Source organism: Taudactylus pleione, unplaced genomic scaffold (genome assembly GCF_031769625.1).
Source record: "Taudactylus pleione unplaced genomic scaffold, aTauple2 ptg000007l, whole genome shotgun sequence".
Taxonomy (NCBI): domain Eukaryota; kingdom Metazoa; phylum Chordata; class Amphibia; order Anura; family Myobatrachidae; genus Taudactylus; species Taudactylus pleione.
This window is the reverse complement of record NW_028284410.1, coordinates 16,142,173-16,167,481: the sequence shown is the minus strand read 5'-3', so window position 1 is coordinate 16,167,481 and position 25,309 is coordinate 16,142,173. Positions and strand designations below refer to the sequence as shown.

The 25,309-nt window shown below is 44.8% G+C and overlaps 1 protein-coding gene and 1 long non-coding RNA gene across 2 annotated transcripts in view; one reads left to right on the top strand and one right to left on the bottom strand.

Moving 5' to 3' along the window:
• The window catches only part of INPP5B (inositol polyphosphate-5-phosphatase B), a 179,305-nt gene extending 174,484 nt beyond the window's left edge, over positions 1-4,821 (bottom strand). The window contains exon 1 of the mRNA XM_088462293.1: positions 4,725-4,821. The gene's annotated coding sequence lies outside the window, so the exon portion shown is untranslated. The remainder of the gene's footprint in view (positions 1-4,724) is intronic.
• LOC148542923 (uncharacterized) overlaps positions 1-25,309 on the top strand; it is a 231,071-nt gene that overhangs the window by 195,938 nt on the left and 9,824 nt on the right. The window lies entirely within an intron of this gene.

Here is a 25,309-nt window from a genome sequence, read left to right as displayed (position 1 = left end):
TTACTTTCTTCTTTCTCATCGGGACAGCTCTTGTTGGAGATCGTGACTGGGGGACGGCACCATGTTAAAGATCCCTGAAAAAAAATTTTTATTCGCCTTACTAGGGAAAGTTGATTTTCGGGGCTGCTCCTAAGAGAGTTGATTGGACTTGAGTTGACATCCTTTAATCTCTGTCGGTTAATTTATCTAACAAATGATATAACTTGCAGTCCTGTTTTTAAGGCAACAGCCACTTCTGATGAAAGCTGGGTCAGAGTGTGATCCAGGTACACACTGATGAATAAATCGCTCGTTCCATTGAACAGGCACTATATCTGTAGTGCATCAGCGTGTGTGTACAGACATATCTGCTCTGCAGCACAACCGATGCAGATATATTTTGCAAATATTTTGGCACATCTGTACAATTGCTGCAGGGACTGCTTGTGACTGACATCTCAACTGAGCAGCCAAATTTAAATGCCCGCTGAGTTGTGATGTGAGCGCAGACACATTGGGCGGCAGATTAGCAAGTGTGTATTGGCTTACCAATACGGTCTGCAGATCCCTGGGTCGGTGGATATGTCACCCAGGTGTGAGCAATCTGGTAGAACAGTGGTTCTCAAACTCAGTCCTCAGACCCCAAACAGTTCACGATTTCCAGGTCACCTAGCAGGCGCACAGGTGTATTCATTACTCACTGACACGTTTTAAAAGTTCCACAGGTGAAGCTAATTATTTCACTTGTGATTCTGTGATGAGACCTGGAAAACATGCACTGTTTGGGATCCTGAGAACTATGGGAAGATCCACAGAAAAAGAGTGGGACCGCACAGAACTTTATAATTCTATAATTAATTTGTTATGTACCAACATGTTGCATCTCTATGATATAATATACCATTTACTACGTTCGTGGTGCTCCCAAAGCCCAAAATCTATCATTCAGAACCAAAGAAAAACTAGGGCTGATTGCTGGGGCACGCTTGTATCAAAATCTGTATAAAATATAACTTTTAAAAATAAATATTACATTTTAAGAAGGTCCCCACACTGTATCCAGTTTGTTTACAATAATAAATATGGAGTATGGCGAAATGATTATTTTTTTTCATTTGTATTCGTTTATTGAACAGAGTTAACCATACCATACAATAACAAAATATAGAACATTGAACTGTAGTACAACAGAATTAAATAGTTACATATAAATAGTAACAACTATTTATAGAATACAAAACAATTCATCGTTAGGAGAGATCAATCGTGAATAAATTCTGAGTAAGGTTACGGGGGGGGGTTAAGACTGGGAGAGGTAGAGAAAAAAAAAAGGGGGGGGGTCTAATAATAGGAAAACAGGAAATAAATTGGGAGGGGGCGATCCTGGGTATAAAAAAAGACAGATATAAGGAAAAGAAGAAGAGAGAAGAGAAAGAAGAGAGATTTTAGGTGGCGCTAACCAAGACCTGGGAGAGGGGAGTTTTGATAGGAATACCAGGGACGCCAAATCAAATGGAACTTCCCAATGTTGTTATTCCTTAAACTGGTAATATATTCCATTTTGAACCAAATACTGTTCATGATTTCCTGTCGGGGAGGGGTGCTAGGTTTTTCCAGTTGCGGGCAGTTTGATATTTTGGTGCACAGGTTATATGGAGTACCAATTTATTTGTGGTATTGGAGAGATCGTCGATTGGAGTGCACAGCAAATAATTTGCTGGGGTGCATGAGAGCGGGGTAGAAATAATTTCGGTTAGTAGGGTACGGACTGCAAAATTATTTTTTATTATTTATTTTTATTATTTATTTAATACAGGGGTATCAATCTCCATCTATAGTATGTATAAATTTTACACATACTGTACATCAATTGTATAAGGAGATGATTACCCCGATACCCTGAAAAACACAATCCAAACCCTGATGGTTAATTGACAAGTTCATATGTGTGTGGGAACAATAATGAAGAAGCTATAAAGTGTTGGGCCTGATTAGTACTTGAGTGGGAGACTACCAGGGAATATCAGGTGCTGCAGATAAAAAATACATAGGAGGTGAATTGGGAAAAGAATGGTTACACAGCATATCATTTCTTCATTATTGTTCCCACACACATATGAACTTGTCAATTAACCATCATGATTTAGATTGTGTTTTCAGGGTATCGGGGTAATCATCTCCTTATACAATTGATGTACTGTATGTGTCAAATTTCTTTGACATACTATAGCTGGAGATTGATACCCCTGTATTAAATAAATAATAAAAAATAATTTCGCCATACTCCTTATCTAATATTGTAAACAAACTGGATACAGTGTAGGGAGCTTCTTAAATTTTAATATTTATTATTAAAAGTTATATTTTATACAGATTTTGAATCAAGAGTGCCCCAGCAACCAGCCCTACTGTTTTTCTTTGGTTCTGAACTATGGGAAGATGTATGAAAGTGTGTTAGTGGGATTAGTGGTATCAGTGCATATTATGTGCTGCTAATATCACTTCTCCCCCATGTATTAATGAGGAGATGTGTGGTAAATGATAGAGGCGCTATGTGCCCCTGTCATTATCGGCACTGCTATTTACAAGATAGCACGCCGATATGCCGATATGCTAGGCAATGTAAGAATAGTCAGGGGCACTGACAGTTCTGACGGCTGCAGCTATCGATATCAACAGCTGCAGCTGTGGTTGCCCTTCCACCAAAGCAGGAACAGCACTGTCCCTGGCTGTGGCGGCTGTCGAGCTCCACGTGAGATCTCGCACATGCCCAGTGGAGGTGGCCAGGAGGTGAGACACAGCGCATCAGCACTAGGGTGATGCGCTGTGGGCTCTGTCAGGGATCCCCCATTGGCAGATGAGATGGTCATACGAGTACATCTTGCTGGTACTGCTTCACCTCGGTAAAGAGGCGAATCAGGAAGAGCTATAGCGCCACAATCCGTGCTGCTATAATACATCTCCCCCTGAGTTTTAGAGCCTGTGCGCTACAAAATCATGTTTCTTTAACTGCAATTAAACATATTGGGGTAAACAGAATGTTCATTAACAACTTAACTGGTGTGGTCACATGGGATGCGGCCGCAACCAGCTGGGCTTTAACTGTCCAGCTGCGTCCACCTACACTTAAAATGGAGATCCATTTTGCACATGTGCAGAACGGATCTCCTCAGACTCTCTGGCTCCCCAGGCAGTGATTTAGCGGTCTGTGACTGCAGGCATTACAGCCAGAATTGTGCTTCATGCGCTGGGTATAAAAGTATGAGGAGCACTGTTTGGCTGATCTTTGCAAGTGCAGAGATCAGCTGCAGCAGGGAGGACTGATCATCAGCCCCTCCTGATACACGTTCTGCTGCACTCTGTATGTGAGGTAGTGGTATGTGTCCCTGGGAGTGGATGGGGAGCAATGCCCAGTTGTAGAAATGTAGTTGATGGGGGATTTTAAATTACTTAAAAATGACACTTTCCATTGTGGGAGGGGAGGGAAGTGTGTAAAAACTAGAGACCTATTATACTAGAGGATGGGGGTTACAAAACTGCAGATCTATTACCACTAGTGGGATACTGTTAATGTAAAGCATTTACCACTGGGTATATTGCCAGTGGAGGTGATAGGTAATTTTACAATGAGAGCCTAATTAAAAATAGGTTTTTAACTTAATTTAAACTTTCAAGGTCCGTTAGGTAAGAAAAAAAAAAAAAGTCAGTTAAGTGGTTAATAGCTACAGAAGTCTCATTATGCTGGCATGTAAAACAGAATAGTTGGCGTTTACCACCAACCTTAAAAAGGGCTCCATTAATATATATAGTTATTTAACAGCCATTCAATTACTGAGTTCAATTTAATATAGTGAAATGTGTTGTAGATATAAAACGGGATACATCAAGATATCGGCGGGCGCTATCTCGCCCACTGATATCCCGACATGGTACTAAAGATAGGGTTAGGACTAGACTATACAGCGCTGATGGACCTGTGACGTCACACCCACGTGACCTGGCCTGAAAGGGGGAGGGGTGGGGATGCTAACGGGGGTCCAAAAGTGTCCCCTCGCGGGCTCGCTACGCTTGCGGCACGGTGGCTCGCCACAAATATTTAATCCCCCTCTATGCCCTAGTGGATGGTAACGCAGGAGCGGTCCAGCCTCCTGCAGCGGTCACATGGTGTATACGTCACAGAGGTCCTTTAGCCACATAGGAAATAGCAGCAACCCTAAAGATAGGTGCTGGGGGGGAGGGTTAGGTTCAGGGACTTACAGTTAGGCACCCCCCAGGAGGGTTAGGGTAGGGTAGGGGAAGGGGATTGGGGGGGGGGGGTTAAGCTTAGGCACCACTATAGGGGTTAGGTTCAGGGTGCAGGGAGGGGGAGTTAGGTTTAGGCACTAATGGGGGGGGGGGACAGACTGATATATTAAGACAATTGAAATACACAAACTGTACTTCAGTAAGTCTTATTTGTATTCCTCATCGTCGTTTCCTTGTGTTGTTACATTTATGTTCCCTACACACCACCTGTTACCTTTGCATACTAACTAGAACACAGAGCCGAGCACCTGCCACTGACGGTGACCTGAGCACAACACGGTAAAGCTGTGTAAAGCAAGGATTAAGTTGATTTGCTGGATTTAATTTCCAGTTTACTACTTATCTGTCACAATGTTATAGAATAGTCATGTGCATGGAAAACTATTATTCCTGTCACACCCATCTAAAGCATAGAGATAACATGATGATTATACATTTACCGGTGATCACGTCTGCAGGGCTGGCAGAGGGAAGTCAGGAGAAGCTGATCTCCCCGTCACACAGAGGAGGAGGCTGGGAGAATAGAGGAATAGTGGGCTGAAGGCTCCCTGGCAGCAGTCTGGATGATGATGGCTACGTCAGCATTTCCTTTCCCCTCCTGACACCAGCCTCTCGTCGCAACATGCTGTCATTTTCCCCTTCACCACTAGAGGGGGATAGAGTGCCGCAGTGCTGGCATACATCGCCATAGTACAACATCTTTCCGTGCCAGGTTCCAAATTAACGTTTAGAAACAATTAAGTTTAACATTTTAGGCCTAAATGTCGATTTTAATTGTATTATTGAAGCTCCAAGAAATATCTTAACATTACAAACTGAATACCCTTCACACACTCTGTAATCGTGTAGGAGTATTGAATATTTTAAATCGTATGTGTTGTTTTTAAATTTGTTTTGAATTTATAAAAAATAGAAATAGCACTTATTCATTTATTTTATATTATTTATGTTTGGAAATGACAAGCCACAACACCTTCTTATACTGATACCACATAGAACCAATGATTTCCCTATAATGGGATAGACTTGCATGAGAATAATAAAGTGTATAAAAACATTTCTTCACTAATAACGTGAAACTGCATTGAAAGTATCAGTGGACCTCATTGAGGGCCTTATTCAGTACGGATTGCTATTGCGATTGCAGCTGCGATTACACACGCAGGTCTGCTGTGAAAATATGCTAATGACTGCAATCACAAAGCTAGTATAAAGACACCCACTACTGCTTTCGCACATCCGTAATACCTGGCGAAGAGCTGGAAGTAGTGTGATAACGTAAAGCTACCACACTGCTTCCTGGTTCAAATCCCTGGTTCGCGCAGCACATCCGCAGCCAGCACATACATCACCGAAGGCTGACAGAGAAAGATCTGGAAGATCCCTCTCCGTAAAAACCTGCAAAATAGTAGCCCATAGCAGGGGCAGAACTATGGGAGACAATGGAGGCGCCTGCTGCCAGGCTCCAGCTCTGAAGGGGCACCTCCTCCATTGTTCACAACATATTTACCCCACTTAGGGCTGTAATTATATACCCGCAGTGTACCATCACGGCCACCCCAATAGCACCCCTTCGCGGCACCTGAGAAGCCACCATACACTAGTGGATAGCTCCATGTCAGACCATCAGCTGCTGCCTTCTATCTATAGCCTGTCTGCATGCAGATAGCTACATTACAGTGTCAGCGGCTGTGACAGGGGCTGGCTGGCAACTTTCAGCCTGGGGGGCAACACAGGCAAGTGGCCCTGGTGTTGATAACCCCGACTAGGGGTTGCACATAAAACACAATAGCCCTCACAGGAAAAAAATAAAACACATATTCATTGTCCATGCCGCCCTACAAATGTCTGACCTAACAGACTCACACAGCAGAACAACTAGTTGCCGCCACTGCAACTTGCAGGAGCTGAAGAGTGGAATAGAAAGAGGAGCTCCCAGTCTCCCCCTTGCCATCAGCCATGGGCAGCACCAGCACACAGAAGCATCAGTGACTAAGTCACTGCAGATCACAATGCACAGTACTAATCCCTGGTGAGAGTTAAAGTGAATGAAGATAAAGTACCAACCAATCAGCTCCTGACATTTTCCAAACACAGCCTATAAAATGACAGGAGCTAAGTGGCTGGTACCATATCTCCATCCACTTTATCTCTCTAAGGCTTAGTACAAAGACCCCCTTAGTGTCGATATTGCATGTGTGTGTGTGTATCCGCCTACATACTTAGAATGGATTCGCTATTACCCTCTTCCCAAAACACACAACATTACAGCAAGAAAATATCCACAAGATAATTAACATTTAAAAACATACTGCACACATATATACACACACTAGATTTAATGTCCGGCGTTGCCTGCCTTTCTTTTTGTCTCTCTCTCTCTTCAAGGGAGGGTGAGGGCTGGGACACTGAGGGGGAGTTACAGCGAGGGTGAGGGCAGGGACCCTGAGAGGGGGGGATTACAAGGAGGGTGAGGGCAGGGACACTGAGGGGGGGTTACAGGGAGGTTGAGGGCAGGTACACTGAGGGGGATTACAGGGAGGGTGAGGGCAGGGACACTGGGGGGAGGGCAGGTACACTAAGGGGGGTTACAGGGAGGGTGAGGGCAGGGACACTAAGGGGGGTTACAGGGAGGGTGAGGGCAGGGATACTGAGGGGGAGTTACAGGGGGGATTGTGAACAGGGAGTCTGAGGGGGATTTCCATTGAGTGCAGCCTATTAGGTGAGTTTGAGGGCACCAGGGGAAGCTACAGCTTTAATTTAGGCGAATGACAGACCTTGTGGAATGTATGTGTGTATATGATTTTATATATATATATATATATGTATATAGACTGTATGACTATATATATATATATATATATATATATGTGTGTGTGTGTGTATATATATATATATATAGACTATATATATGTATATGTGTGTGTATATATATATATATATATATATTTATAAAATGTGCACTTAATTTTTAACGGCCTCTCTAGTTGCGATGGCACTACAATTCCCATCACATACAGTTGGCAAGTTGCGCTGGGACTTCTTGTCTCATCTCAGCTGAACAGGTAATCAGTAGCTTCATAGTTGGACCCCTGGACTTTTTACCTCCATGTAGGTCCAGGTGATTCTGGTTACCAGGGGGAGTCTCCGGAACTATGTGTCAGAGCAGCCGCTGCAGAGATCACCACTCACTGTATGCTGACAGTGAGTGTAGAGCCAGACTGCGCGGGACAGCTGGAAAGTGTAGTGGAAGAGGAGGTGCCTTGGTCTCTCCCCTCACCCAGTGGCGCCCCGCCCCCAGCTAAATCATTGTAGTCGTCATGGTGAATGATCATCCCGAGTCCGACTCCTGGCCTGCGTTGCCCGCGGCCTGTGCGTGCGGACTGTGGAAGTGTGGAACCGATGCGCTGGTAAGGGGTGGTCCGGTGCATACCCGGACCACCCCTCAGTTTCACTGATTGTATGGCTGCTAGGGCGACATGCACATGATGATGATGATGAGGCTGGTGCTGTGTGCTTGCTCCCCAGCTGCTAATTAGAAGGGCTTCATGGAAAATCAGTGCGGCAGACGGCCGCGTTGATTATCCTTGCTACACAAACTGAGCAGCCAGGGAGCATCCTCTGCATGTCTCCCGGCCGCCAGAAGTTTTTATGTATAAGAGCATAAGGCAACTGGCGGCCCCATAACGCTGAAATTATACCGGCCCGGGGGTCAGATGGCACCCTGCCCCCGGGCCCAGCCCGCCTCTGGACAGGGGGGGGGTGGCAACAAATTATAACTTGCCTCCGGGCATCTCAGATGAACTTCCGCCACTGGCCCATAGGCTACTTTAGGATAACGCTGTCTGGAGATGGCATTACCTATCTGGGCCAAGCTCCGGTATGCTTTGCATCCCAGAGCTTGGTAAATCTGTCAGCACCTATGAGGGCTGTGAAAATCCAGCAGATACCTATGAGGGCTGTGTTTGCGAATGAAAATGGAGGGAGGATGGCAGATATCTTATTACATCTTGTTCGGGGGGAATATCTCACAGATATTTAATGATAAATAGGCCCCTATATAATTTATATTTCATGTATAAAGAATCCTTCTGAATGACCCAAGAATAATTATTGAGTACCTTGGGTACCCTAATGTAGCTCAGGCTGCACTCAAATCAGAGCATTATCCAACTGTAAGGCACAGGTATCCAAATAAAAGGTATCAACACATACAAAACAGATGACTTGACTCAATAGTATCATTGTTCTTACTGCTTTTCAGGACCATTTTCAGGAAGGAGAGTCCTCAGAGGCTGAGCTGCACTGTTATAACATATGTATTATCTCCAGTGATAAGTGCTCAGTCTCACTAGGCCATTTTATTTACTGGTGAATTAGCTATGTTAGACGTCTCCTGGTATGCACTTAAACACTGACACCAGGACACTCAATTTAAAAGGTGCATGCTTCTAAGGAGGCATCTGGTTTAATGTGTACTGTACAATGATAAACATTTTTAAATGTGAGCTGTAGATGTTAGTTATGTAATAGGGTGAGTGTATTGATATTACTAGTTGGCCCCCTGCTTCCCATGTGCCAGGAGGTCACTCTGCAGCCATTTTGTAAAGTCAATCCGGTGTTAATAATATTCACACAGACGTGCTTAGCTCAACTTCGCATCCTGCCATTTCTAGGTGATCCAGCATCATCTATAGAAGCTATCATAATGAAGGCTTTTAACATGACCGATACAATGCTGTTTATTGTATTTCTGACATTGACATATGCTGACTAGTCGCTGCATTATGCGGTCACTCACCACTCAGTACACACTCGAAAAACAGTTGGAATGCAACTGTAGTAGGGCCGAGTGTACCAGTGCGGTCACTAGCCCTGCTACTAGGCATCCTCACCTTCCACGCCTGGAGGGTGGGGGTGCCTTGAGTCGGAGGGGGCCCCGTGCATGAGGGTGGGGTGGGATCCGGAGGATCCCAGCCCCGTCCAATGGTGTGGTGGGTTCCAGCAGCAGGCCGTGCGGTGGGCCGGGATCTGTTGTGATCCCACCGCTGCTCCACATGTGTGAAGTCGGCAAGTCTGAATCCTGGTGGATTCAGACTCAGCCAATCAGCATGCGCCCATTTGAATTTGGTGCCAACTGTGAGCTAATCAGGGCTCACAGACCAGCAGCCAGCAGGGGATGGCCGTGGCGAGCCAATCACAGTTCCCCGCGTCATCGCCCCGCCCCTGGCGCTGGCTTGAATCAGCTGGTGCAAGGGGGCAGAAGACAGTACGACAGCTCCCATTGCAGGGCGGCTCCCATTGCAAAAGAGCTTACACAGGCTGCCACCCGCCAGGTGAAGAGCTGCAGACTGACGCCCACCAGGAGTGCGGTCGGAGAAGGCACCGGAAGCCCTGGGACAGCAGTGTGCCAAGCAAAAGAGCTACCCCCGGCCACTGCTGCCCAGGTGAAGACCCCAGGAAGCCCGGAGGTTGGGGAAGGCGTTCCACCTCCAGTGAAGACCACGCGGAAGCTGTGGCTGGGCCTGACTCAGCTCAGCCGACGACCCCAGAACTGGCAAGCCCCCCGCATACCTTCCTGGACCATCAGGGTTTGGCGCTAGGCTGTGGACATGTTAATTCGGCGCTAGGCCGTGGTCATCATAGTTCGGCGCTAGGCCATAGGCATGTTAATTTGGCGCTAGGCCGTGGTCATTATAGTTAGGCGCTAGGCTGTGGGCATGTTAATTCGGCGCTAAGCCATGGTCATTATAGTTCGGCGCTAGGCCGTGGTCATTATAGTTCGGCGCTAGGCCGTGAGCATGTTAATTCATTGCTAGGCCGTGGTCATTATAGTTCGGTGCTAACCGTGGTTATTATAGTTGTTGCTGTCGGCGCTAGGCTGTTGTAATGAAAGTTGTTGCTGTCGGCGCTAGGCTGTGATCATTGTAGCTCGGCGCTAGCCCTTGGACTAGGGCAAGTCAGGCTAGGCCGCAGGGATTGTTGCTGTCGGCGCTAGGCCGTGATCATTGTAGTTCGGCGCTAGGCCTTGGACGAGGGTAAGTCAGGCTAGGCCAGTGTTGGCTAACCTTGACACTCCAGCTGTTGTGGAACTATATATCCCAGCATGCCCTGCCACAGTTTTAGCATGCCCTAATAGCAAAACTGTAGCTGTGCATGCTGGGTTATGTAGTTCCATAACAGCTGGAGTGTCAAGGTTAGCCAACACTGGGCTAGGCCGTAGAATGTTGCTGTTGGCACTAGGTCGTGATCATTGTGATTGTCGGTGCTAGGCCTTGGACATTGAAGGCCCTAGAGGCATCGTGGAATTTGGTCGGCGGCCAGGCCCCCATTAAAGGTAGACCGTGCTGGGATCCGGACATTCTCCCCCGCAGTCAGGCCCCCATTGAAGGTAGGCTGTTGGTAAGTCACTGTATCAGGCCCCCATTAAAGGTAGGCTGTGGTAAGACATCTGTTATTGCATTTGGGTCCTGAGTTGGGCTCTTGCTGTTGTGTTTTGCTTGCAGGTGAGATCAGGACCACTCGTCTAGCAAGGGGACAAGATTATTTTCGGTGAGCGTAAACTGTGTTTTGGGTGCTGTTTGTGTCATGTGTTACCCATTTCCCTCTCCCTTTCGGATGTTTTCGTTCGGGGTACACCCTTGTGCTTGCACGTAGATGTAGCCAGTCTGAGGCCTAAAGTGCCAATGATGACCATCCACTGATCCCAGTGGAGGTCACCCCGCCTCAGCACATTGTTCTCTTCCAGGGCCAGGAGTTGGAACACCAATCGTGACAGCCCGCATCCGACCTGTGTTCCAGGACCGTCGACGGGAGCGCCCTCGGCAGCCTGAAGGAGAGTGGCTGGGAGTCAGGAGGTAAGTGTCCGAGTACACCGGCACCGCAGCCAATGACAAGCACTTCCCCGGGGAACCCCTCCCCCTCTTACACTAGCACACTTTCCTGGCGATGTGCAGGGGTTTCAAAACCCTACAAAATTATATTTATTTGTGTGCGCATGTGATGGTCGTGTGTGCCTCTGTGATGTGTATGTGTGGTGTGTTGTGTATGATGGTGTGTATGTGTGCTCTGTGTGTGGTGCAGTGTGATATGGGGTATGTATGATGTGGTGTTTGTATTTGTATGACTAGTGTGTATGATATGTGTCTGTAATGTGTGGTGTAGGGGTACGGTTGGAATCCCAGCACATGGGATGCCAGCGCTTAGGATACCGGCGCCGGATACTGCCGCTTGCCAGAATCCCAACGCTGGCATCCCAAAGGTAAGTAGCGGGGTTAGTGGGATGGTTAAAGGTTATGGGTAGGGACTAGGGGGTGAAGGTTAGGTTTATGATGCAGGGAGGGGGGGTTTAAGTTTAGGCACTAGAGGGGAGGTTAGGTTTAGGCATCGGGGAGGGAGGATTAGAGTTAGGGTAGGGAGAGGGGGAAGTTTGAGTCTCTGCTCATGGGCTGGTGCTGTGTGCTTGCCCCCCAGCCTAAAATTCACCAACCAGCCCCTGTCCACAGATGTTTTTAATCAGAGCATCATGGTTCCTACCAATATAACTTGTATCACACTGTTTTCTATGCAGCTAATTCTGTCATGTTAAGTTTATCTTAGAAGATTTTATCTTTTAAAAGTAGTCGAATTTGAGGGCCTCATGAAAAAAATTGTAAAGGCTATGGACAAAAATGGTGAAGGTTTTAATTATTTAAAAAGTAAATTTCCAAAATAGAGTGATGCCAAATTGAAGGAAGTTATATTTCTGGTTTCACTAAAGGTGCATACTTCATATTTTGCTTTCCGGGGACATCCTCCTCTCTGATGGGCTAGTCTGTCGCAATGTAATTGTTAGGTATCTGGGCCTGATTCAGCAGTGCACGGAATTGCACTGCTGATCGCAGATTCACGATTATCAGGAATCTGCGCATGCGCAGGACCCATTCTGCGATTGATTGACAGGCAGAGGCATTTAAGAGGCGGGGCGGGGTTGGCCGTCGTTCCCAGAAAAAGGGGGCATGTCTGCCCCGTTTTCCGGGAGTCGCCAGTCCATGATCTGATTGATTGATTAACACAATGTCCTAGGCTCGCAAGCCGGCCAGCCTGAGTAAGCTGAGGCTTATTCAGCTGGCCGGAGGCCCAGCATCATCCACCTCTGTCGCAGTGCTGGGATCGCAAATGCACCTCCTGCTGAATTTGCATAATAGCAAGGATCGAAATTGCAAAACTGCCTGCTTGCAGCTTTGCAATTGCGATCCTTGCTAAATCAGGCCCTCTGTTTGTGTATGCTGATTGTGCAGTACTGGTGTTCACCTGTAGGGGCTGCTATCTGGACTCTACTCCCTGGACTATTGAGGATCTCACCTGTGAGGGGTTAATCTTCTTCAGTGGCGTCATAAGGAGGGGTGTGGGGGCAGAGAGCCGCACCTGGGTGTCACCCACGGAGGTGATACCAAAATGCCGGCTCCTCTGCAATGACAGGAGTCGGGTGTTGCAGTATGACATTCTCCTGCAGAACTCGGCTCCTGTCATAGAAGAGGAGCCAACAGTGCAGACTGCCCTGTGTCCGGGAGCAGCCCAGCATCTCTGGTGATGCTGGGCTGCCCCCGGAGTGATGTTATCAGGATTCCCACAAGGCCACTCCCCTTTACATTGGCCCCCTTTTCACTCAGGCGCGTCTCCAGCGTGCTGGGGGTATCCCGAGTGCACACCGGGTGTCACCTCTGATCTTATTGCTGCATTCACCTGTGTTTCACTTGTTGTAAACAAGTGGTAATTGATTAATTGATGTTTCTGGATCTGTTTCGGACTTTGGGCCTGATTCAGAGATGGACTCTAATGCGATTGCAGCTGCGATTTCAAATGGAATGTTGTTGCTACAATATGTAATTTGTACCAAAGCTTACCTGAGCATAAGGTAGCCCGCCACTGCCTTCTCTTATGCGTACAACATTGCTTCCCTGCGTAAATATCAGTAACATCAACGCACATCGAGCTGCCATCTTGCCCTTGTGGCAGGTTTGATCAGCCACAGACTCCACAGCTCTCCTGACACGCAGAGAGCTCTCATGCTGTGTAGGAGCACGAAAGGGCTAATTTATGCACGCCCATGTAATGGCGTTTAAATGATCCGACAAGCCTGCATTTTTTTTACCACCCCCTTGTTACCACCCTAAATCCTGACAACCTGTCATTGACTTGGCAATGGATTCCTCTGTGCGCCTGTAATCGGAAAGCGATCGCTGCGCACATGCAGTGCGACATATACGCATGCGTACTGGCAAACAATCACTCGATCTAAATATTGCCATTGCGTCCATCTCTGAATCAGCCCCTGTGTCATTTGGAAAGCCTGTTACCTGACGATATTTCTCTATGGCAGTGGTTCTCAAGCTTGGTCCTTAGAACCCCACACAGTTCACGTTTTGCAGGTCATCCAGCAGGTGCACAGGTGTACTCATTACTCACTAACACATTTTAAAAAATCCACAGGTAGAGCTAATTATTTCACTTGCGATTCTATGAGGAGAACTGGAAAACATGCACTGTTTGGGGACCTGAGGACCGAGTTTGAGAACCTGCACTTTATGGTGACGCTAAACTGGATTCTTCTAAAAGATCTGCGAAGTACTGTATCTTGCTTCAGTGCAAATTACACAGGTCTGCGTAATCTAAGGTATTGAAAGCTTTTTTTTTTTTTTTTCAAATTCTTTATTTTGGATGGTCAGTCATAACACAAAAATAAACATCAAAACCGTATTATTGACAGCAGAACAATAATACAATACAAATGTCAAATATCTCTGCGCAATCAAAAATAAAATCAATTAGAGAAAAAAACAAGATATAAGACAGTCTGTGAGTAGTGACATCGGATATATAAATTGATGACCAAATTGTTAATACAAATAAGTACTTGAATAAAAGACATCGATCGCAAAACAGAAGTCATGGGGGCTCACATAAGTGGAGGGAGAGGAAGGAGTTGGGGAGGGAAAGGGAAGGGGAAAATGACCACATGAATAAATAGAATAAAAAGTGTCAGGTTAAACTGAGAGAAGTAAGTAAAAAGTAAATATGTAATAGCGATGGAAAGAAAAAAAAAGAAAAGTGAGGCGAAGGAGTCTGCGGCTACCACCCATGGGTCTCCGCAAGTGTTCATCCCTCAGAAAAAGATGGGAGCAGAGGTCTATGTTCAGCAGAGAGCCAGGGAGCCCATACTTGGGTAAATATGTGTCCTCTATCATGGAGGTAATAGGTTATCTCCTCCATAGCAGCTATATGCCAAATCTGTTGTTTAAGCGCAGGAAGAGACGGTGGGGAAGTATTCTTCCAATTAAGGGCTATCAGAGACTTGGCTGCCGAGAGAATATGCATAAATAATTTATTTGAAAATGTATGAAAATTTGGGGGTGAGCAGCATAACAAAAATACCCAGGGTTCCTTTGTTACTGGGGATTCCAAGAGAGAGTTCAAAAGGACATGAACCAAATCCCAGGAGGGGATAGTATTTGGACATGTACACCAGATATGTAGCATAGTGCCTCTATGGCTGCAACCTCGCCAACAGTCAGGTGACGAGGAGGGAAGCATCTTATGGAGTCACACAGGAGTATAGTACCATCGATAGTAGATTTTATATGAGGTTTCTTTAATTTTAGTGGAGATGGAGCATTTAGCGATACCGATTCGGACTTCCTTCCATGTTTCCTCCTCCGGAGGAGGGCCTAGATCTCTCTCCCATCCAATCTCATGAGATCTTTTAGGGGGAAGGGTTACATCAAGGAAGATAGAATAAAGTTGCGAAATCAAGCCTTTGGTTAGGGGACGATATTTACAGAGGTGTTCAAAGGGCGTAAGTTCCCTAAGTACCGATGTAGAAGGTAAAGAGAGCAAAAAAATGGCTAATTTGAAAAAATTCAAAGGGGTTCAGTATTTGGGATGGGCATTGTAGTTGAAGTTCTGATAGGGAAAACTGTGACCATCGCCATGGGTTATGGCGATTCATCAAAAGCCCATTTCATGACTTTACGTAGTTTGGGTGCTCTGGATAAATTGTGTGTATAATTATAATTCCCCTAAAGGATATATTTCAGAAATGGCTGTACAGTATTGCATTAGCTAAACAGAGCAAATGGCCACGTGACAACTAGCCTTTGAAGACAAGCTTCAAGGACATAACGTCTGCTCTCACTCCAGGTGGCCTTGCTCGAATACAGAAAGAGGGTCGTTTGTAGCACCTTACATTAGCAGGCTTCCTACAATAAAATGCCTTCAAAGCCAAGAGTGTTATCTGAGGTTTGGGTCTTGTAGCTGTGCTAATTTGCATTTACACAAGAACCTGGGAGAACAAAGGACTGTACTTTTGAGCCTGGGAAGGGTGGGGGCTGCTGAGAGAGGGGGGCGTGTGGAACTATAATACTCAGCATTCCACACTGCTAGATGTTCACTCTGAGGGAATAGCTGAGAGCTAAGGAGTGTTCCCCATGTCAGTCTATGGTGGTCTCCCTCCACATAGATCCCCTAAGATCTCAGCGTAAGATACCTTAGGATTCTGACTTTCTAACCTTTACTTATCTGTAATCAATCTGTGCATTTATTATTATTACTATATGTATGTCTTGTTTATTTAACTATTTTTCTTGTAATTTAACCCTGGAGATATTTCTCAATAAATACTAAAACTTTATCAGCGTTATCTCTGTGCTCTGATGAATTCACGTGCCTGCAGAGGCCCATGCTATAATTGCGTAATCACTGTGAGTTTAAGTGAGATTTAAGTGTCTGGCAAACGTAAGAGCGCTATTTTAATACTCTTCGTGGTGGCAGCTTAAGAAAAACCCACGTCACAACCACCCAGCCACGTCAGGTTGGCGTATCTGAGCGTAAGCTGGGCACGGTGCCGTGACAACAACCATTGGCCCTGAGTGGAGAAATCTACAGGGAATCTAAGGCCCACTTTAGACCATGAGTGTGCTTATTTGGTGGAGGAGCCAGGGGGAAATAAGGGACTGAACCAAATGGGAGTTAGGGGGGAAATTGGGGAGGTGAGATTCAATTTGAGAGAATTTCGATCCCAAAGGGAGATATTAAATTTAAGGGCAGGAAGTTGCTTAAAGGTGACAGGGTGTTGTGCAGGGGATAGGCCCCATGTGGAGGTTAAGTCAGGGAGGGCAACGTGGGCAGCTTCTAGGTCTAGCCAGGTAGTGGACCCTGGAGGCTAAAAAGAGGTGACAATTTGCGAGAAATGGGAGGCTAGGTAACAAAGTTTTATATCTGGGAGGCCTCTGCCACCAGCATCAACCGCTCTCTTCAAGACATTGGCCGAAATTCGGGGGGGTCTGTGGTTCCAGATAAAGTGGACTAAAGCACTCTGAATATCTCGGAGAAGGGTGGCTGGTACAGCAACAGGAAGTGTTTGGAACAGATAAAGCCATTTGGGTATGATATTCATTTTAACCGATAAGATCCTGTCCGGCCAAGAAATAATGAGATGATTCCAAGAGTTTAGGTCAGCTTGCATTTTGGAAAAAAGAGGTGGGAAGTTCTCATGATAAAGAAGATCATAACGGAAAGTGAGGTAAATCCCCAAATATCAGATCCGTTTGGGTTGCCATTTAAACTTGAAGGCGGTCTGAAGAGCCTCAGTGATTGGGGGGGGGTACGTGGAGTAGCATGGCTTCTGATTTTAAATAATTAATTTTATAATTAGAAATAGCACTATAGGATCACAGAACAGTGAAAAGATTAGGAAGGGAAATCAGTGGCTGGGTTAGGGAAAGCAGGATATCGTCCGCAAAGAGAGAAATCTTGGAATGAGTGCGCCCCACCTGCACCCCCCATATATCCGGGTGGGATTTAATCTGAGAGGCAAGCGGTTCTATCACAAGGGCAAAAATAAGGGGGGATAGGGGGCAGCCCTGCCGGGTACCATTGGTAATGGAAAATGAATTAGAGGGGGTACCATTGATAAGAATCGTAGCAGAGGGAGCAGAATACAAAGCTAATACTCCCGTGAGAAAATCGCCTGTGAAGCCAAACGCCTCAAGGGCGGCTTTCATGAAACCCCAGGAGATCCTATGAAATGCTTTTTCAGCATCGAGAGAGAGCATAATAGTAGGGGATCTCCTGGAGTTCGTTATATGAATAAGGTCAATGGCACGTCAAATGTTGTCCCTAGCTTGGCGACCAGGGACAAACCCGACCTGGTCGTAATGGATCAGGGAGGGAAGGAGGGTGTTCAGTCGATTTGCCAGAATATTAGCGTATATCTTTAGGTCTAGATTAAGGAGGGAGATGGGTCTTTAGCTGGCGCAATTAAGCGGGTCTTTGCCCTCCTTGGGGATCACAATTATTCTGGCTTCTAGCATTTCAGTAGGGAAATAGGTACCTCAGAAAGCATTATTAAAGAGGGTGTGCAGGTGGGGGGCAAGCAGATCCAAGAAGCTCTTATAATATGCTGCCGTGAAGCCGTCTGGGCCGGGGAATTTGCCGGATTTTTGGGAACGTATAGCTTGTTCAATCTCATCAGATGAGATCTCAGCATTAAGATGCTTGAGAGCACTAGTAGACAAGCGTGGCAATTGGGATTTAGCAAGAAAATCAGAGATTAACTGGGAAGTAGAGATGGTTGGTTGTATACCTGAGGGGGCCGCGAGGTTGTAGAAATTTGAGTAGTAGGATTGGAAGGCAGTTCGAATATTTACTGGGTTGTGAATAAATTGACTGTGGGAGTTACGTATAGAAATTATATTTTTGTGGGTTCTAGCCGTACGAAGACGAGCCACAAGAATTTTATCTGCTTTATCTCCCTTCTCATAAAAGGTCTGGCGAAGCCATCGAAGGCGTTTGGCCATCTGTTCAGAGAGAAGGAGATCAAGTTTGGACCTGGTCTCCTGGAGGGCAGTTAAATTTGCAGGAGTGGGAGCGGATTTGTGCATAGATTCTAGGGTGTGTAGTTGAATTGAGAGTTCATTGATCCTAGTATTGAAAGCTGTTTTAATAATACTTTAATATTCTTAATTATACTCCTGTGTACATCAAGAAATTGTTTTAAAAAAATTACCACATCACATTTACCTATAAGAGGGTTACATACATTTGTAAGAAAAAACAAGAAGCTTAATTGTTTTTGACATATTTATTGTGAAATACGAAGAAGTGTTTTTGTCTTAACTACATAATAAAATAACAATAAACTCAAACAATAATAGAAACAAAACCATAATTATTGAAAAAATCGTTAATATCTTGTTTTTTTTTCATCTTCAAATTTCGTTTTGTTGCTTTCGCTTATAAGCTTTTTCTGTCATCTTGGTGTATCATCCAGCAGTAGTCAGCCATCATGCTGACGTCCCAACGACCCTGGTATCTTCTTTCTACATCTTTAACGTCTTGGTGGAACCGTTCATCCTGTTCTTCACTGTAGTGTAGTGTAGTGTGTGTGTGTATTTGGTGGTAGGCAGGCGTTAAAATGAGCCGGCACAGGGCAAAACTGTATTGTATCTGTTGTATTTGATTCCACCTTCGCCAGCTCACCTTGTAGTTGTAGTTGTGTGTTCAATGCTCCTTTAGACCAGTGGTTCCCAAACTTGATTGAATTGTGGAGCCCTAGTGCATCAAAATTGTTTTCACGGCACCCCTAAGCCAAAAGTTTGTTATTGAGAAATTCAGAAAATAATGTAGTGAAGTAAATTGTGCTTACCTGTCATCCTTAGGCTCAGTTATGTGATGGGGACAGATTTTCTCTTCTGTTTGTCCACATATTTACATTACATTGACCATAAATAATTTGATTTGGTGCTGGACCACCAACCTGAGGCACCCCTGCAAGTGTACGAGGCACCCCAGGGTGCTGCGGCACAGTTTGGGAACCACTGCTTTAGACAATATGGGGTTTAGGCCCTTTGTAAATTTCAGCTCCAGGCCCATGTGGACCTTAATCTGGCACTGGGCAGGGGGAAGTTTTATGACGAGAACTGAATTGAAACATTCTATACTACGGACTGAATTTATTTAAGACAATGTTTTATAATAAATGTAGGCAGAATACATTTATTACTTTAAAGAATATGAAAAAAATTACTTATTCATAAATACATGTTTTGCAGAAAAACGTGATGTGATATGCAAAATCGGGAGTCATTTTCGTGATCAGAAGCCAAAAATCTATAAGTATCACATAAATACATTAAAAAAGCTTTTTCATCACAGACCTGTGTTATTTGTTCCTATTGAAAATAACTGAGTAACATTTCATTACAGCGCAAATAATTTTGGCGCTCTAGATCTACTCAATAGATTGCAGCTGTACATATTACTTGTGCTGTTCAGGAAATCCATTATCTGTTATCAATTCTCTACTGTTGCAAATATTTGTGCTATTTGACGGAAATGTTCAGTATTTTCCCACACGGCATTTACCTGAGCATTCAGAAAACCTGTTACTAGTCATCAACTCTCTACTGTGGTTCCATTGGCGTCATGAGGGGGATGTGCGGGCTGCACCTGGGTGTCACCCTTGGATGGGGTGACACCAAAATGCTGGCTCCTCTGCAGTGACAGTGACATTCTCCTGCAACACCTGGCTCCTGTCATATAAGATCAGTTGACCGTGCAGACTGCCCAGTCTCCGGGTGCAGCCCAGCATCTCCGGTGATTCTGGGCTGCCCCTGAGTGATGTTATCGGGATCCCCCATGAGGCCATGCCCCGTTTTTGTCCAGGCACGCCTCCGAAGCGCGGGGGTATCCAGAGTGCACACCGGGTGTCACCAGATGTGGTGACGCCTCTTGAACACCAGACATGTTCAGACTTGAACACCAGACCTCATGTGCAATAGTCTGGTTACAGTATTTGCTGCTATGTAACATATCTAGTAATTCTCTGTAAGCTACATAGATCTGCCTGGCTGCCATGGTCTAACTCTAAACTGAAAATTACAACTAGCTTATACAAATGTAGAATTACTAGCTTTGCAATACAGTAGAAAATAGCTCATATGTTCAGTGTTTGACTATGGCCCATGAAAGGCCGAGTCCACTGGTTGGAGTGCTGTGAATTCTGTGTTTTAATACACTGGGATTAAACTGCAAGGTATTATTAAAGAGCAGGAGTGAGGCTAGGTATTCAGCTTGGCGCACATCAGTTTTAGTTTATTTAACTCTACTTTATACTTCCCAACCATCCCATTTTAGTTGGGACAGTCCTGCTTTTCAGGCACTGCCCCACCATCCCACCTGCGGGCTGCAGTGTCTCATGGCGGGTGGGGGAAGGTTGGGAAGGCCCCACTGCTCTAAATGTGTGTGGCATTCAAAAACTGGAAACAGATGATGAGCATGCCCACAGCTGGAACAGGAATGGGGGAGTGATGTATGGCCACATGCCCAAAAATATGTGCAATGATTTGTGACCACGCCCCCTCATGGCACACACACAATATCACTCCTCACCCCCTTCCAAATTTTGTGAGGTATGCTACTTGGACAGAGACTTGTCCTTCATGTGATCATACCCTAAACCAGGAGTCTTCAACCTGTGGCCTGCGTCCCACCCATGGAGCTGTCAGGTGGCCCGCCGACCAGGGGGAGCTGTTCCCCGCCGGGCGCCCGCTGAGATTAGTACCAGCGGGCGCCCGGCTCACTATCTGCACTGCACCGCCAGCTGGAGGCTGGAACTCACTCCTGTGCTCCGGCTTCTGTCTCCAGCAGTGTTGCACTACGTGCACTATGGGAGAGACAGCATGATGTCTCTCCCATAGTTCAGACAGAAGAGCAGCCGGACGGACCGGAGGCAGCAGACGCGGGAGCGAGGTTTAAGGTAAGTAGTGGTATTTTTTTGTTGCAAGTGGCTTCACTACTGGGGGCACTACTACTAGGGGGCATTACTATTAGGGGCACTACTACTAGGGGCATTTCTATTAGGGATACTACTACTAGGGGCATTTCGATTAGGGTCACTAATACTAGGTGCATTACTATTGGGGGCATTACTAAGAGGCACTAATACTAAGGGGCATTATTATTAGGAGCAGTACTACTAGGGGGCATTTCTATTAGGGGCACTAGTACTGGAGGCATTACTACTGGGGCACTAATACTGGGGCACCACTAATGGGGGCACTGCATAATGGGCACCACTCCTGGGGGCACTACCACTACAGGGGACACTGCATAAGGGGCATTACCACTGTGGGCTCTTCATAAGAGGCAGCACTACTGAGGGCACTGAATAAGGGGTACTACCACTACTGATGGCACTACATAAGAGGCATTAGCACTGTGGGCACTGCACTACCACTTCTGGGGGCATGGTACTTGCGGCACTACCACTACTAGGGGAACTGCATAAGGGGCACCAATGCTGGGGGCACTACCACTACTGGGGGCACTGCACAAGGGGCACCAATACAGTGTGCAATGCATTAGGGGTACTACTGCTGTGGGCATTGTGTAAGGGACACTACTGCTGTGGGCATTGCATAAGGGGCACTACTACTGTGGGCATTGTGTATAATCGGCACAAATGTGGGCATTGTGTGAAAAGGTCACTGCTGTGTGTCATACATGAATAAGGGACATGACTATGTGGTGTAATATGAATTGGATGAATCAAGATTGTGTTACTGTGTGGCGTATAGCTTAGTGGCCCTGGGGCTTCGTTGAATTTTTGAATGTGGCCTACACTGTGTAAAAGGTTGAAGACCCCTGCCCTAGACAATAGTCTATCACTGACCCAACAGAGGCAGACCTTCACAGGATTGGAGATCCTGCACCTTGTCATAGACTACACATCGAGTCTATCTGTCAGGTGGTGACACGATCCAATAGAATGCTTTAACATTACACACACACACATTCCCCACCAATTATGGAGATCTCTGGCAGATTAACATTACATAATATTCTCTTCCCCACTAGTTCACAGGAAAGTGACCAAACCACACAAGGTAAATCGTGCGCCTGACAGCAAGCCGGACTGTTTGTGCACTGACCGGACTGCACTCATGTGATCCCTGGTATCATTTTGTTCATCATGTGTCATACACATGTATTTAATATCATTTGGGGTATATCTGTTTAAGTTCCCATTTTTTGGGACCAGAATCCTCCCTAGATTCTGGAATATAAGAGTCAGCAGTATAATCTGTTTTATTGATATTGACCTTTCTCACTAATGATTTTTTATTGAATTATTCTACACTTATTGTTTGTGCCTGACAACCAACATAACTGCACATATTGTATGCCTAAACCTGATTAATTGGGATTAATTTGACCCTTTTCTGCACCACTATCTTTTGCTACTGTACATTATTTTCAGTGGGACTCTCAATGGTATCCTAGGTTAATTCACCCTTGTACCGGGTTAGTCCATCAGGGGCGTCTTCTTAGGCTCTCCCCATAGCAGATCTCACCCTTTCCCTTTTTCTATTGAATCTGTAACACTTAGAACACCTCTCACCCACTGTGTTCACTACATATACAAACACAGGGGCAGTAGTAGTGAACTAGGGTTCTTACAGCTGTGATTTGCTTTTATACTTCCTTCTCCTATTTTAATGATTATCTTGCACTCTAATGGGGTAAGTAAGTATTGCATTTCCTGAAATTGTTTTTACAGTTGTATATTGGAGTACATATACTAATAACCAAGAATGTAAATAATCTTATTATATTTTTTTTTATATATTCATTTGAAAATGTTTGCTTTAATTTGTTCCATAGGGTATAATAATGAAGAAAGTTCTTGAACTTTTAGTCCTTAGATAGTTACATATGTAAGATAAACCTCTCTGGTTGATATTAAGTGATGCTAACACACGCAAATAACCTGGAATCAATAGTAATTAAGATATTTGTATGATGATATTTTCACCAGTAACATACTGTATATATATAATTTTTTTCTGTCATCCCACTCCATATGTACTATTTCCGAATTAGACTAGCACCTAATCTGTGATAAAACAGTTCCCTGCTCACCCCATTGGGTGCATCTCTTGACATTGGAAGTGATTGCAATTAGTGTATTTGTATACTTTAAGGTTTATTAACATTAAAAATGTTTTAGTTTTATTGGATACTGTTACTGACACATATTTTTAACTAATAAAATAAGTTATATTTTATATCTATATTTGCTTATTAACTGAAAAATTAGTTGTTCTTTTTCTCCTGAATAATGAAAGACTGGATTTGTAAAGCTAGGCATATGCTGTCCGATTTTTATTTATGTATTTGTTTATTTGATCGGGCCGACAAATGGGGAATTTTTTGGCAAATCGAGAGCCAGACATTATACATTTTTTCATTAGAAGTTACCGATTTTCTGCCACCCCACACTGATTTTGCATATGTCCGCCCACAAGGAGAACGACGTAATCACGTGAAAACATAGGAAATATGGGCAGATTATCGAGAATGCTCACACTGCTTGATATCAGGAGATTGAGGCAGAGATCCTCTGTCTTGGCCGCCCGATTGGATAATAGAAGGAATGCGTTTGTGGACATTTTTTAAACTGTTTTATCTGTGAAATGACAAAACAATCGTTCATATACACTATACAATAAATCAGGCCAATTGCCCTATAGAGCATTCCATGTGTCTTGCATTCCTCTTCACGTCTAGATACTCACACAAGCCAATGGAGGTCATTAAATGAGCATGAGGCTACAAACAATGCAATGGTTATCCAGTTTGGGGAGAAACTAACAAATTGACTGATATATGTAAATGTGTTGTCATATTTAATATTTCTGTCAGAATGATCTTTCAATAGATTATAGTAGGCAATATTATTCACACTATTCTATGGAGAAAATCATTTTTATTTGATATACAAATACATTGAAAGGACATACTGTATTTATTAAAATGGTTACAAAACAATAAGTACAGCAGTTCATTTGACTCATTTATGTTGAATGGCTACATTATACATTTTTTAAATATTATATAAATATTTTGTGAAATTTTCCTATCAAGATTTATTCAGTTCTGAAGATCAGTTTCCCATAGATTCTATCATCTAAAGTTTTCCATTCACTGGCCACAATTCACCCACCAACATTACATTTAGGGTATAAAAACAATCATACAATTATAATGTAAAGGGTACAGTAATATCCTAAAATGTAAGGAATATACACTAAAATAGCAATAACACCTACAGTATGCAGCCTATGTATATTTAATAAAATAAATCATCGCTATTTCTGCACACACAGCCAATACTCCTCCTGGTAAAGAGCACTTGCCAGATAGGTTCTGAAAATAGATCACAAGCATACACATACCAAGAGGACACTGATAGTGAAGTATGTTTAGAAAATTTCCATCATCAATTCTAAAACAAATATTCTGCATACATAAAGCCTTGAATAATTGCTTATCTGAAGTACCCTTAATGTTTGTGCTTTCTCTTGGAATATCCTACTCCTCTTGGAACCAGTCTTATTTCTGCTGAAACTACACCCATGCACCAAGAGCACTAAAATCGACCAACATGCCGCTCATTGTGTAGTAAATTGATGTTTAATAATGATAAAACAATGGACTAAAAATCCTTACAATATCAAAAATTGTCAATTTGCATATTACTGAACCTTACTTCTCAGGGTCCAAAGTCATGCAAATTCCTGGTAGGTCCTGGGTAATCTCCACAAAATGTCCACTAAGTCAATTAGAGATCAATCACTACCAGCAGTGTCTCCTGTCCTCTTACCTGAGGGGGGCTGCAGCTGCTGCTGGCCTGGGTCTCGGCGCCTGCTCATTGTATGTGGCAGGCATCAGGGTCGGCGCATGCGCATGCATAACACGAGCTTCTCAGGGCTTCATTGGTTACAGCCCCGAGAAGTCCTGTAGGGCTGGCTGGAAGGCCGAGCAGCGGCTCCCACTGGAAGCTGCTCTCTGCTGATCTCAGCCCGGACTGGCAGTCCCAGGGGGAGGAGACACCCCATGGGGCTGCCTGTCTTCAGCGTGACTGGCAGGAGGCGCTTCCAATAGGAAAGCCACCTCCAGTCACAGTGTAGCTGGCTTCACTGAA